Source organism: Triticum urartu, chromosome 3A (assembly GCF_056163025.1).
Source record: "Triticum urartu cultivar PI428250 chromosome 3A, HENAU_Tu73, whole genome shotgun sequence".
Lineage (NCBI taxonomy): Eukaryota > Viridiplantae > Streptophyta > Magnoliopsida > Poales > Poaceae > Triticum > Triticum urartu.
In genome coordinates, this window is record NC_141875.1 from 619,989,870 (window position 1) to 620,002,439 (window position 12,570).

The window sequence follows — 12,570 nt, forward strand, 5'->3', positions numbered from 1 at the left end:
TTTTGTTCCGTATGTAGTGGAATCTCTACAAAGACTTATCTACTAGTAATAGCTAGCCCCCACTACTAGGAATTCTCTATCCTCTCCTTGAGCCACATCATCAAAATTGATGTAGCCGTTAGATGAAGTAAATCAGTCCATAATAGCCGTCTGATCTAGACGTTGAGAGGCTCCGCACTAAGCCACATGCAAGCATGCAGAAATACCATGGCACATGCATGTGAGTGGGTTTTAAATCACATCAACATGTCTGCATGCAAGCATGCACCGGTAGCATGCATGTAAGTGAGCTTTTAAGTCCCATTAACATGTCAAAAAGAAAAATATAATCCCATTATGCAGTAGGAGTTGGCTGATCTTTTTTCCTTACGTGGGATGATCTAAATGATGATGGGAGTTTATTTAGTTTGGCTACCACATTTTTCATGAGGTTATAGAGTTTTTTTAGTTCTATGAAATCGATAATTTTGCGCAGAGAGATATACCGCTGTTCCGCGGCAACGCGCGGGGACTCATCTAGTAATATTTAGGAACGAAGGGAGTACTATGTAAAGAGTTAGGTGTTGCACGGTGATAGTGTGAGGTGGGCCATGTAATCACTGAGCCTGCGTGTTTTCACTACTCTTGCACGCCTCCGCTGTAAGAATGGAGAAAATTGTAATCTAGTAGTAGTACCTCCTTTTGCCGAAAGCGTGGGACATCCAACAGTCCTACCACCTCAGTAATAAAGACCAATGAGCCGTCAAATCACATAGACCCAGCAGTAAGTTGGACGGACGAACCAACCATCACTCTTGCGCCAGTGAGAGGTCGCATCCGCTCTGCCCGGGCATGAATGCAGCACCGATTCTTTGGAGAGGCGCTGACCGTTTTGGGAGGGAAGCGCACGCGGGCGATGGAGGGGCTTTGGGTGGGCCTGGCTGGTCTGGAGTGGGCGTGGCAGCTGTCTGCATGTCCCTACCGGACACGCCCGGAAACGAGAGGATGCACCGACTCTCGCGGCTAAAATCGTACACTACACAACATATCTCTATAGGAGTAGGTCGATCTGTCGCTCTCTCTAACACACAGATGCTGTTAAACACACACACACACACACACACACACACACGCACGCACGCACCTTGGTCCCGTTGCACCTTCTAACGTGACTTATTACACCTAGACGGAGGGAGTAGTAAGTATACGAGATACGGTGGCACACTGACTTAAGTCGAATACAAGTGCCCAAAATTTGTGAGCATGTTATAATAAGGATTCACTTAAAATAGTACGTGAGCGAACAAAGGGATCAATTGGACAGTGTTCCTGAGCAGTAGCGAGATGTGGGAGGTAAGATACACCGCTGGAACTTTTAATTTTTCTTATTAATTTGTTTGTTTCACCCTCTGACTGGTGGGACCCAACGTACTACGTGGAGAGAGGTAAGGTGACTAAGGCTGCATTCACTACTAGATTTCCCATTTTAGCCGAGGGTCCAATTACCGTCGGATATTTAAGTTCACCGTCGGAGACTCTTATAACTGACGGTACGCCGTCGGCCATCTCCCTTCGGCTATGCTTCGTCGGCCATTGTACTAATAACCAACGGTACCGTCATATTACATCTTTGCCCACGGTAATAAGCCGACGGTGAGCCGTCGGATATCTTGTTGCCTACACCTGGCTCCCAGTAGATTGAATGCGCTTATAGCCGACGGTTCACTGTCGAGTGTTTATCATCCGACTGTTATTGTTTACCGTCGGTTTTCTTAATAGCCAACGGTATATACAACCCGTCGGGGTTATGCACAACTCAGAGGAGAGCCAAACCATCGGTTAGTGTAATTACTGATGGTGCATACACCCCTTTGGGGATTCCTTTAGTTGAAAGGTTTGCTCGCACCTTCAATTTAGAAAGTCGCCAACTGTCTAAAGTGCATGTATGGATTTTTTTTACCCAAGATGTTTGTTGTGCCATAGGCCATTAGTCAACCCTCACTGATTAATTTCACTGAGAGGGAAGTGTGATATATTACACATTATTTCACAATATTGGCATTTCCGATACATCTCATAATTACACAACCACACATGACCAAAAGAACATTTAGCATAATCTAGGTATTACAAACCTAATGAGTTGCATATGAATTACATTTACAATAACAACCCATCTAGGAAGTGTCGAATCAAAACAAAATAGTATCAGGGAGGTCCAGACAATTTGCATAAGCTAAATTTTCAAAAAACTTCAGATCTTTACTTTATCATATGCTTATCGCCACAGCTATCATCTCCCTCGTTGCCATAGATGTCATCCTCGTCATCATCAATGTCATGATCATTCTAATAGCTCGGACCGCTTCTAATATTGCTTGACACTCCCTATGAAATAACAAGACTAGTTGTAAAAGAGATGAAAAACAATGCAATGTAAATGAAATTTGATTGAGCTACAAGGAATAAAAAAAATTTAGGGAAGCTACAGAGAACAAAAGTAATTGTTCTAGAAACATCTATGCATGGAGATATATAGCTAATCACGTCTTACTGTGGGAACTAGGAACTCAGTGTACGTCGACAATTACTCGTGTTACACCAGTAATTCATTCCTTTCCAAACCATGCATCTGGGCAATAGAAACTTAAATATACACACTAACAGTAAAAATAAACTGGTTCACTATTTTGCATCTTTTATCCACAAGGCTACAGACTAGTACTTTTTGACCTCTAAATATACTTCCATGTATTTCTGTGTATTCACGCAAGACAAAATCTATTTACCCATCCGAACATTCAGTTATTTGTGGTACTATTTTCCTAATTGTTGAATATGTAGTTGTACCTTTACACAGCTGCCGATTAATGGAAAAGCCAATAAAATGGCAGATGAAATCATACTAGATTTCTCGAAGATAACGGATGTGGCTGCCATGAATTTGGAGAGCCAAGAGGGATCTGGGGCACAAGCTACCTTCAGGTTCCAAGGATATCATTTTGACAGGCAAGGAATTCATCAAACACTTTACAAGGACAACAGAAAACGAGAGCCTACGTATGTATAGTAACTACATACGGAACAGAAAGTTAGACTGATCCATAAAGGATGAAGCAAGGCTTATGTGTTGATGCTCTGGTTGAACAGTTCATTTATGTACAGCTCAAACAGACAACCACAGTGTAGTAACCTAAATTGCAGAAGAGTATAATATGTTTGTCAGTGAAGCCTTATCTGAATGTTTCTCATTTTATTGTTTTTGAAACTGGATTCACTGAAGCCGTCGACAAGGGCTTCGTGCTTCACCAATTTTGCCTTGTTCCGAGCGATCTTGGACAGCCTCATCAGTCTGAATCCACCCTGCGTTCATTAGGCCTCTGTTATCAGGGAAGATATTTCTGGTACCATACCAAGATTCAAATAGTCTAGTGTGGCACAAACCATGTCAATGTTTTGCATCATCTAGATATGCACGTATTTCCTCATCTTACTTTGTTCCTGAATAACTAGGGGTACAAATTAAGCGAAGCTACTAATACTATTCCCTTGTGGTAGTATTTCCAGCATAGTTGTGTGAATCGTACCAATTTTGACATCTTAGCTATCTAAGATTTCACATCAGAAATCAATCAGACTAGAATAGATGGGGATTGCAAGACACCTTAACTTGTTGAGTAGTACAATATAGTAAATGGTGAACGAGAACAGAGCCGAACCCATTAGCCCGCGCTGCCGCTCGACCATCAGCACACTCGCCATTGCCTGCCACCACCGCTAGCGTACTGTTGTTGCAGAAAGAGAAGAAAGAAGAGACAAGGTGAGAGACTAAGAGGAGAGAGGAAATCCGGGGAAGAGAAAGGAGGCACTGACCTAGCGTCGTAGCCTGTGAGGGTGGATGTGGATTCTCTCGATTACTAGCAAGCTCCACTCTCAGGATTCGATCGGTAGCGATTACAGGGGAAATTACAAGAATGGGTAACTAGGGTTCATGAGCGGAGAGGAGGAGGAAGGGGATAGAGCCGAGCCGCCAAAGCCGTGATCCTCTGGATAACCCTAGGTCGCCACCGCCCCTCTCCTTAAGTAGCTTCCGGACGGGCTTCAGTTAACCCACACTGGGCCGGAGACGCCTGGGTTGGGCTTCCTGGGCCGGGCCGCACGCGGGGCCGTGGAGACGGGATCCTTGGAGCTGTCTTGCGGGTCGGCCTCATCAGGGACGCTGACATCCCCCTCTCCTTGAGCAGAGGCTTGTCCCCAAGCCTCCGCGAGCAGGAATCGCTCCTTGATTCGCGCCTTGTCTTCCCAAGTCTCGCCGAGCGCCTCTGAATTGGACCAACGGACGAGCACCTGTTCCCGCATCTTGCCCTTCTCCTGGCGCCATCTTGATTGCAGAACTGCCACGGGGACCGCGAGCTCATCAGAACAATGAGGTAACTGAGGTTCAACAGCCGTACCCGTGCTCAGGACGCGTCGAAGGAGCGAGACGTGGAAGACTGGATGGATTGTTGCATGCGACGGAAGCTGCAGCTTGTAGGCGACATCGTTGATCTTGCTGATGATAGGAAAAGGGCCGTAGTACTTGAATGCCATCTTGTGATTTTCTCTTGGTGCGACGGAAGTTTGGATATATGGTTGCAGCTTCAGGTAGACTTGATCGCCCACTTCAAACTGACGGAATGATCGTTTCTTGTCCGCCTGGCTTTTCATCAGTTGCTTTGCTCTGTTCAAGTGTTGCTGTAACAGCTCCAGCACCGTATCCCTTTCCTCGAGCCACGAGCTAAGAGCTGGCACTGAACAGGTGTTTTCTGCTATTATGCCCCAGTGCCGTGGCTCGTACCCGAACATAGCTTTGAAGGGTGTCATGCCTATGGCCGAATGGTGAGACTTGTTGTACCAAAACTGAGCCAATGGTATCCAGAAACTCCACCGCCGGGGGCATGATTGTGTAAAACATCTCAGGAAGGTTTCCACGCATTGGTTAACTCACTCAGTCTGCCCATCCGTTTGAGGATGGTTGGCTGTGCTGAGTCTGAGTTGAGTGCCCGTGGCCTTAAACAGCTCCTGCCAGAAATGGCTAGTGAACACAGGGTCACGATCTGATACGATCGCCCCGAGCAGTCCGTGTAACTTGTAGACTTGCTGAATGAAGAGTTGAGCTACAGAAGCTGCCGTGTACGGGTGCGCCAGAGGCAAGAAATGACTGAATTTGGTTCTCTTATCCACGATCACCAGCAGACAGTTGAATCTGCTCAATTGTGGCAAGCCATCCACAAAATCCATAGTAATCATGTCCCATGGTTTGTTGGGAATGGGCAACGAAGATAACAGACCTGGAGAGGCCGCTCTGTCCGGCTTAGCCTGCTGGCACACCGAACAACACTTCACATAATGTTTGATTTGCACCTTCATCTTGGGCCACGCGAACAGACGCCGTATGCATCTGTAAGTGACAGGAAATCCTGAATGACCACCGATCGGGTTGTCGTGGAAGGCTTGGATGATATGTTGTTGGATCTGTGTTCCTCCCCCTAGCCAAATCCTCCCTCTGAACCTGATGATGCCTTGCTGAAGCGTGAACCGTCCTTTGGCGTCATCGTGCACTACCAGTTGTTCCAGAAGTTTCTGCGCGTGCAGATTGCCATTGTAGCTGTTGATGACGTCTTCCAGCCAGCTTGGTTGGCAAGATGTGACCACTAGCAGTGTCTTTGTTTGGTTGGCTCGCGACAGAGCATCCGCGCCATGATTATTGGCCCCTTTCTTGTACTTGATCCGGTACCTGAGCCCCAACAGCTTGGTGAAAGCCTTGTGTTGCCACGGGGTGTTCAGGCGTTGCTCTTCAAGATGCGTGAGGCTCTTCTGATCCGTGTAAATAACAAATTCTGCGTGTTGTAAATACGGGCGTCACGGGTCCACTGCTACTATGATTGCTAGGTATTCCTTCTCGTAGGTTGATAGTCCTTGATACCTCGGGCTGAGTGCTTTGCTCATGAAGGCGATTGGGTGCCCCTGTTGCTACAGAATCGCCCCAATGCCATGGTCGCACGCGTCGGTCTCCACTGTGAATGGCTGAGCAAAATTGGGCAATGCCAGAACTAGCGCCGAGATGAGCTGTTGTTTCAAGACTTGAAAGGCAGTTTCTGCGATGGACGTCCAAAGGAATGGGGCGCCTTTCTTCAGCAAGTTAAAGAGGGGTCGGGCGATCACTCCAAAGTTGCGCACAAAGCGACGATAGTAACCTGCGAGTCCCAAGAAACTCCGGACTTCCTTGACATTTTGAGGTGAAGACCAATTTTCCACCGCAGCCACCTTTGTTGGATCTGTTGCAACCCCTTGCGCGCTGATAACGTGTCCCAAGTACAAGACCTTGCTTTGCCCGAAAGCACACTTGCTGCGTTTCACTTTCCAGTTGTCCCTTCGGAGAAGTTCCAGCACTTGCTTTACATGGCATTTGTGATCCTCCAACGTGGCACTGAAAATCAAGATGTCGTCGATGAAACAGAGAACACAGACGCGAATCACTGGCTTGAGAGTTGTTGTCAGCCCTTCAATGAAAGTGGGAGGGGCTCCAGCTAGCCCAAAGGATAAGACCTTGAACTCAAAGTGCCCCCGGTGAGTTGAAAATGTTGTCTTGTGTTCTTCCCCGGGGGCTAATCCGATCTGATGTTAGCCCGCTCGCAAATCTAACTTAGAGAACCATGCTGCCCCATGTAATTCATCGAGAAGTTCTTCAATTACTGGCACTGGGAACTTGCCGACCACCGTGATTGCGTTTAACTGCCTGTAATCGATGCAGAGACGCCAGGTGTCGTCCTTTTTCTTCACAAGAATGACCGGTGAAGAGAATGGGCTGTTACTACGCTGAATCACCCCTGATTTCAACAGTGCCTCCACTTGAGCTTCTATTTCAGTTTTCTGCTCTGGTTTGTATCGGTACTGCCTGACGTTGACTGGTCGCGCCCCTGGAATCAAAGGAATGCGATGATCGCACGCCCTCCTAGGTGGGAGTCTAGTTGGCTCTTCAAACACGTCAGGGAACTGGTTCAGCACTTCCTGAATGCATTATAGAGTTTGCTCCAAGTCCTCAAGCATAGGCGCTACCACGCAAAGGTGTATGACATGTGTGACAGAGCCCTTGCTGCACAAGTTTTGCAGTTGCAGACTGTTGATGGATTGGCAAGTTGTCGATGCTGCATCGTGTCCTCGAAGGTGGAGCGGACCTGCTGGAGTAGGAATCTCCAAGAAGTGCGCGCACCAGTCAACCTGCATCGGACTGTGTTCTTCCAGCCAATCCATGCCCAAGATGACATCATACATGCCCAGAGCCAGAACTTTCAAGTCCGTATAGAATTCATGCCCTTGCACATACCAGGCGCATTGTGTGGCCACTTCTGAACAGAGTAGTTCACTTCCGTCTGCCACTCGCACACGGCTGGGCTTGGCGAGGGGTTGGACTCCTGAAAGATGCTGGGCGAGCTGCTGATTGATGAACGAGTTGGAGCTGCCCGAATCCACTAACATGAGAACTTCACGGCCTTGCAGCCACGCCCTGAGTTGGAAAGCTTTGGCTGACACTCCTCCTGTAACTGCAGACAGCGAAATGGCGATGGTTGTTTCTTGTGGTGGCTCATCGTGACCCAGTTGTGTGTCGACGAAGCTGTCGAGGCCGAAGACGTCCAGCAGTTCCTCCACCACATGTAGCTGGACGGTGGTGGGGCACACATGGTCGTGCCCCCACCTCTCGCCGCACTTGAAACACAGACCTCGAGCTCGTTGGTAGTCTCGGAGCGACTTGAGCTTGGTTGTGTCTGCGCGGGCCGCGTCCGTGCCGTGGCGATCTGCCGCCGGCGCCGCTGGTACCGATCGCACCGGAGGGGGAGGAAGCGGCATGGGAGTGCCTCCTCGCGGGGGTGGCTCCGGTGGACGAGCTGGGCTGCCGAAAGCGCCATCGGCCACCTCTTCCTGGAGTAATGCCAGCACGCACGCCGTATCCAGGTCAGCCCCTCGACGAAATGAGTTAAGAAGTAAAAGGGATGGATCGAGTCAGAATAAGATGATAAATGATTGATTATTAACTCAAATTTCTCTATGTAGTGTGCTACAAAGGACGTTTGCCGGACAGTGTAAAACTGTCTGATCAGCGTCTGGTGCCGATCGCGTCCAAAATGAGTGCAAAGTAATGAAGTGGAAGTATCCCAATCGAACTCAGCAAGACGCTTCTGTATGGATCGCAGCCACACAGCGGCTGACCTGGAGAAATTCAGGGCCGCCATGGGTACCCAGAACGAAGGCAAGATGCCGAACATCTGGAAATACTGTTCGCACATAGTTTTCCACAAATTCGGGTTATCACCCGTGAATTGTGGAAATGTGATAGATGGGTGAGTTTGGCCTAGACCAGACAGCAGCTGACTTGCGTGCGCGAACGATGATGGTGGGGTGGAGATTGCTGCGAGGGAGGAGGATGGACCTGTTGCCGGGGGTGGCGGCGGCACGTTCCCCCGTGGTAAGTTGAAGATGTTGTGGCCATCGGGCCCATGGGGATCGTTGCCCGCGCCGCCACCGGCCCCAGGGAGGATGCCGGTCATCACAGAAGGGCCTTGCTTCGAATTCACACCTATAGGCTCCTCGCTCGTCCTGGACGGGGGTGGCTGCGCCAGTTGGAGCGCCGCTACCGCGTCACCCAGATCTGCCACCCGCTTCTCCATATCCGGTCGCCAGTTGACGAGGTCGTCGATTTTGTCCATGGAGGCCTGGATCTCCGCGATGGCCTTGTTCTAGGCCTTGAGGGTGTTGTCGAGCCTGTCGAGGAAGGCTTCGGTGGTCGGATCCATGGCAACGAGATGCGTACGAGCTTTACGAAGGCCTCTGGTTTCGATGATCTGCGCCAGGGTGGCGCGGTGGTGGGGAATTGCTGGTCTCTGATACCAGATGTGAGGGTGGATGTGGATTCTCTCGATTACTAGCAAGCTCCACTCTCAGGATTCGATCGGTAGCGATTACAGGGGAAATTACAAGAATGGGTAACTAGGGTTCATGAGCGGAGAGGAGGAGGAAGGGGATAGAGCCGAGCCGCCGAAGCCGTGATCCTCTGGATAACCCTAGGTCGCCGCCGCCCCTCTCCTTAAGTAGCTTCCGGACGGGCTTCAGTTAACCCATGCTGGGCCGGAGACGCGTGGGTTGGGCTTCCTGGGCCGGGCCGCATGCGGGGCCGTGGAGACGGGATCCTTGGAGCTGTCTTGCGGGCCGGCCTCATCAGGGACGCTGACATAGCCCACGGGTGTTGCACGACGCCGCCAGAACTAGCGAGAGATCTGGGTACACTTGCACATTACGGGATGATAGAAAGGGGTGAGAGGAGCAAAACGTATCCAGCCTCCCCGGCCATAGCTGCTGTGGAGGTGATGGAAGGAGTCGATCTGAAGCTAGGCGATGGGGAGCAGGGGAGGTGAGGGCTGGTCTATGGCGGCGAGGTGAGGATAGGCCACGACGGCTACCAGGGGAGGTTCGATGAAAGCGACTGCAAGTTCGTGCCGAGTAGGCTATTTAGAATTTTTCGTTTCGCGCTTGTGTGTGTTGAAACTTTCAACGCGCGTGTAATATGACTTGATCTTTTTACTTCTTATACAGTCCTCTATAAACTAATATATTCCTCTTATATATTCTTCTGTACATCAAAACATTGATCATAATTATATTTCATCAATTTAAATACAATGTAGTAATTTCACAAAAAATAGAATAAAAATAAATACAATGTAGTAAATTCAATGTATGATATTGAAATATACTTTGCAACATTTTAAACTCAAATAAAATTAACAATTTTTTTTATCACCCGATGGATCACAAGCACGTGTCGACCACTTTGTTCGCTTGATACATGTCCCAGGGGCCCCACACACCGCTCTCCTCCAGCCTAATAGCTTAATCGGCATGCTACCAATTGCCCCTTTCTTTACTTCAAACCCCTCACGCCATTGCACGTGGATGATGTGGTTGTCGCTGCTGCTACAATCCTCATCTGTAGCGGCCTCATTGCTTAAGGTTGGGAGCAACGCACCACCAGCCACCGCTGCTGCAAGAGGAGGGTGTGACTGCTGCAAAACGGCGTCAAATAAGTTTTGTGCTTGCAAGCAGTGGGATTAGACTAAACGCGCTGCCAAACTGCGTGTGGTACCTCTCGGGCGGCTTGTCCTCGTCGGTCTTCTGTGTCAATGCGGGCTTGCCGGCCACCGAACCGGGCTTCCTTAGCCAGCTCATGGCTTTTTGCTTCCTGGCGCTTGAGAGATTGCATTCGGGGTCAAATCCCAATACAAGAGTGGCAGAGAAGAGGGAGGCGAGTCAAGTGAGGACGGCTGATACATTAGGCGGTGACCGGTGACATATCTAAGCAGCGGCTAGTGCTGAGAGTGAGAGGATTAGGTCAACTCAAAGCTATACATTAAAACAGACGCTTCAAATGTCCATGGAAATGTCCGGATGTGTCCACAAACAACGCTAAGGGAGTCGGTTATCCAACCATAATCATATCCGGTGAGTAGGAGTGGGTCGAGCGTGGGCTAGGCGGACCTAAAAGAAAATCACATGGGCAGTGAGGACATATTGTCAAACCAACACTAAGACAAGCGGATTGCCTGGGCTCCCCCAAAGCTCCCCAGATTTGCTTCATGTTTAGCAGATTTTGGTGGTCCGGACTGGTCGACGGGCGTTTGGTGCGTCCCGTTGGATGGCTAAAAGTGTCCAAACCTTGAAAGCACGGGAACGAGTGTGGAGCATCTCGGGAGCAGGAACAAATTGAGCTTACTAAATCATATTCCAGCTACATGCTCAAAATAAGATTGCCAGCAACTAGTACCATTTGGACTACATCGACAACATACTCCACTTCGGCAAGACGCCATGTGCCACATGGTGAAAACCCAACCTAGACATGTATATACAAGACTACGCTGAGCACCTTTGCCTCATCTACTCTGGGCGGCGATCTCTTCTGGTCCCTTAACGGGGTTTCTCCATGTGATAGTTTGTAAGTGAACATTTTTTAAACTATCATATTTGCATTGTTTGGGACCAAAATTTTGAATCATCATGTTAATTAATGGTAAATAACAATGCAACTTATAGCACTGCTAGAATCTAATTGTGGGAAATGTACTTATATGGAAATTATTTGCAATATAATCATCAGCCATGTACATGCTTATTGCATTCGTCTATCGAAACATATCATCGAGGGTGAAAGTCAACCATCGGTTATTACTATCTCCCGTCGGGTATCTAATCAAATAGCCGAGAGTGACATATCGACCGTCGGTCATTTCTACTCATAGCCGAAAGGTTTGTTTTGACATTCGGCTATTAAATTTCACCGTAGGGTATTACATGTAATCCCCGTGGGTACAGCAAAAACCGTCGGATATTACAATGAACCGTCGAGCATTAAATTGCATAAACGAGAATTGGGTTTTCCCCATCAGGTATTTTAGTATACCCTCGGTTATTAGTAGTCATACCCTTGCGTGTGCAATAACCGTCGGCCACTATCAAGACCGTCGGCTATTGCAGTAATGGCCGATGGCCCGTCGGCTATTAGATTTCACCGTCGGAAATATGCGGATTTCTAGTAGTGATTATTTCTGCACCACTGTGGATAGCCTTACCACCAAAGCCACATGACACGATTATGATTGAAATCCCAATGACTCCCACACACACAAAAAAACACGGCATGCTTGTCACACGAATGCAGGAATGTATAAAAGGTTATTTCCCTCTCGTTGAACATAATGGGAGGGTTGTGTAGCTGGTTAGCCTGTTCACTCATCAAACTTGAGGTCTCGGGTTCAATAACTACACTTGAGCATAATTTGTGCCAGGAGGATTCTTTGACTGGTCAAAATGTTTTCTAGGGTTTGCATGCTTCACACTCTCTCTCCAGTATATATATACACGCTGGAGCCTCAGCGCTTGTAGTTGCTCTCTTCACACTCTCTCGCCCTCTCCCACTGGAGCCTCAGTGCTTGTAGTTGCTCTCTTCACACTCTCTCGCCCTCTCCAGATCTAAACAAGACTTCGTTGGCCTCTCTCTCCCCTCACAGCTGCTCAAAGAGCCGATAGGATCCGTCCGCCCGGAAGGGAAGGAGGCTTAACGCTGTCGCCGTCGGCGAGGGACTACCGGCGCAGCTGTTCACTTTCCACCCAGCGGCGTCGCGGGAGGGCCTCTGACCCCTTCTTCTTCGCCGCTATCATGTCGCCCACCCGAACCACGCCCCAAGAACCTTAAGGTATAATTTACTTACTCCACATGCATTGCTCTAGCTGCATGTATACCATGAATCTAGGACATGGTTCAAACAGGAAAGGAATGGGGGAAAGTAGTGGGAAAAGTTGTATATAGCATGAATCTAGGACGTGGTTCAAAGAGGAAATGAAGGGGGAAAGTTGTGTAGCATGAATCTAGGACATGGTTCAAAGAGGAAAGGAATGGGGGAAAGTTGTATCGCATAAATCTAGGACGTGGTTCAAAGAGGAAAGGAAGGGGAGAAAGTACTAGTTCAAAAAGGAAAGGAAGGGACAAGGCTATAGAGTTTG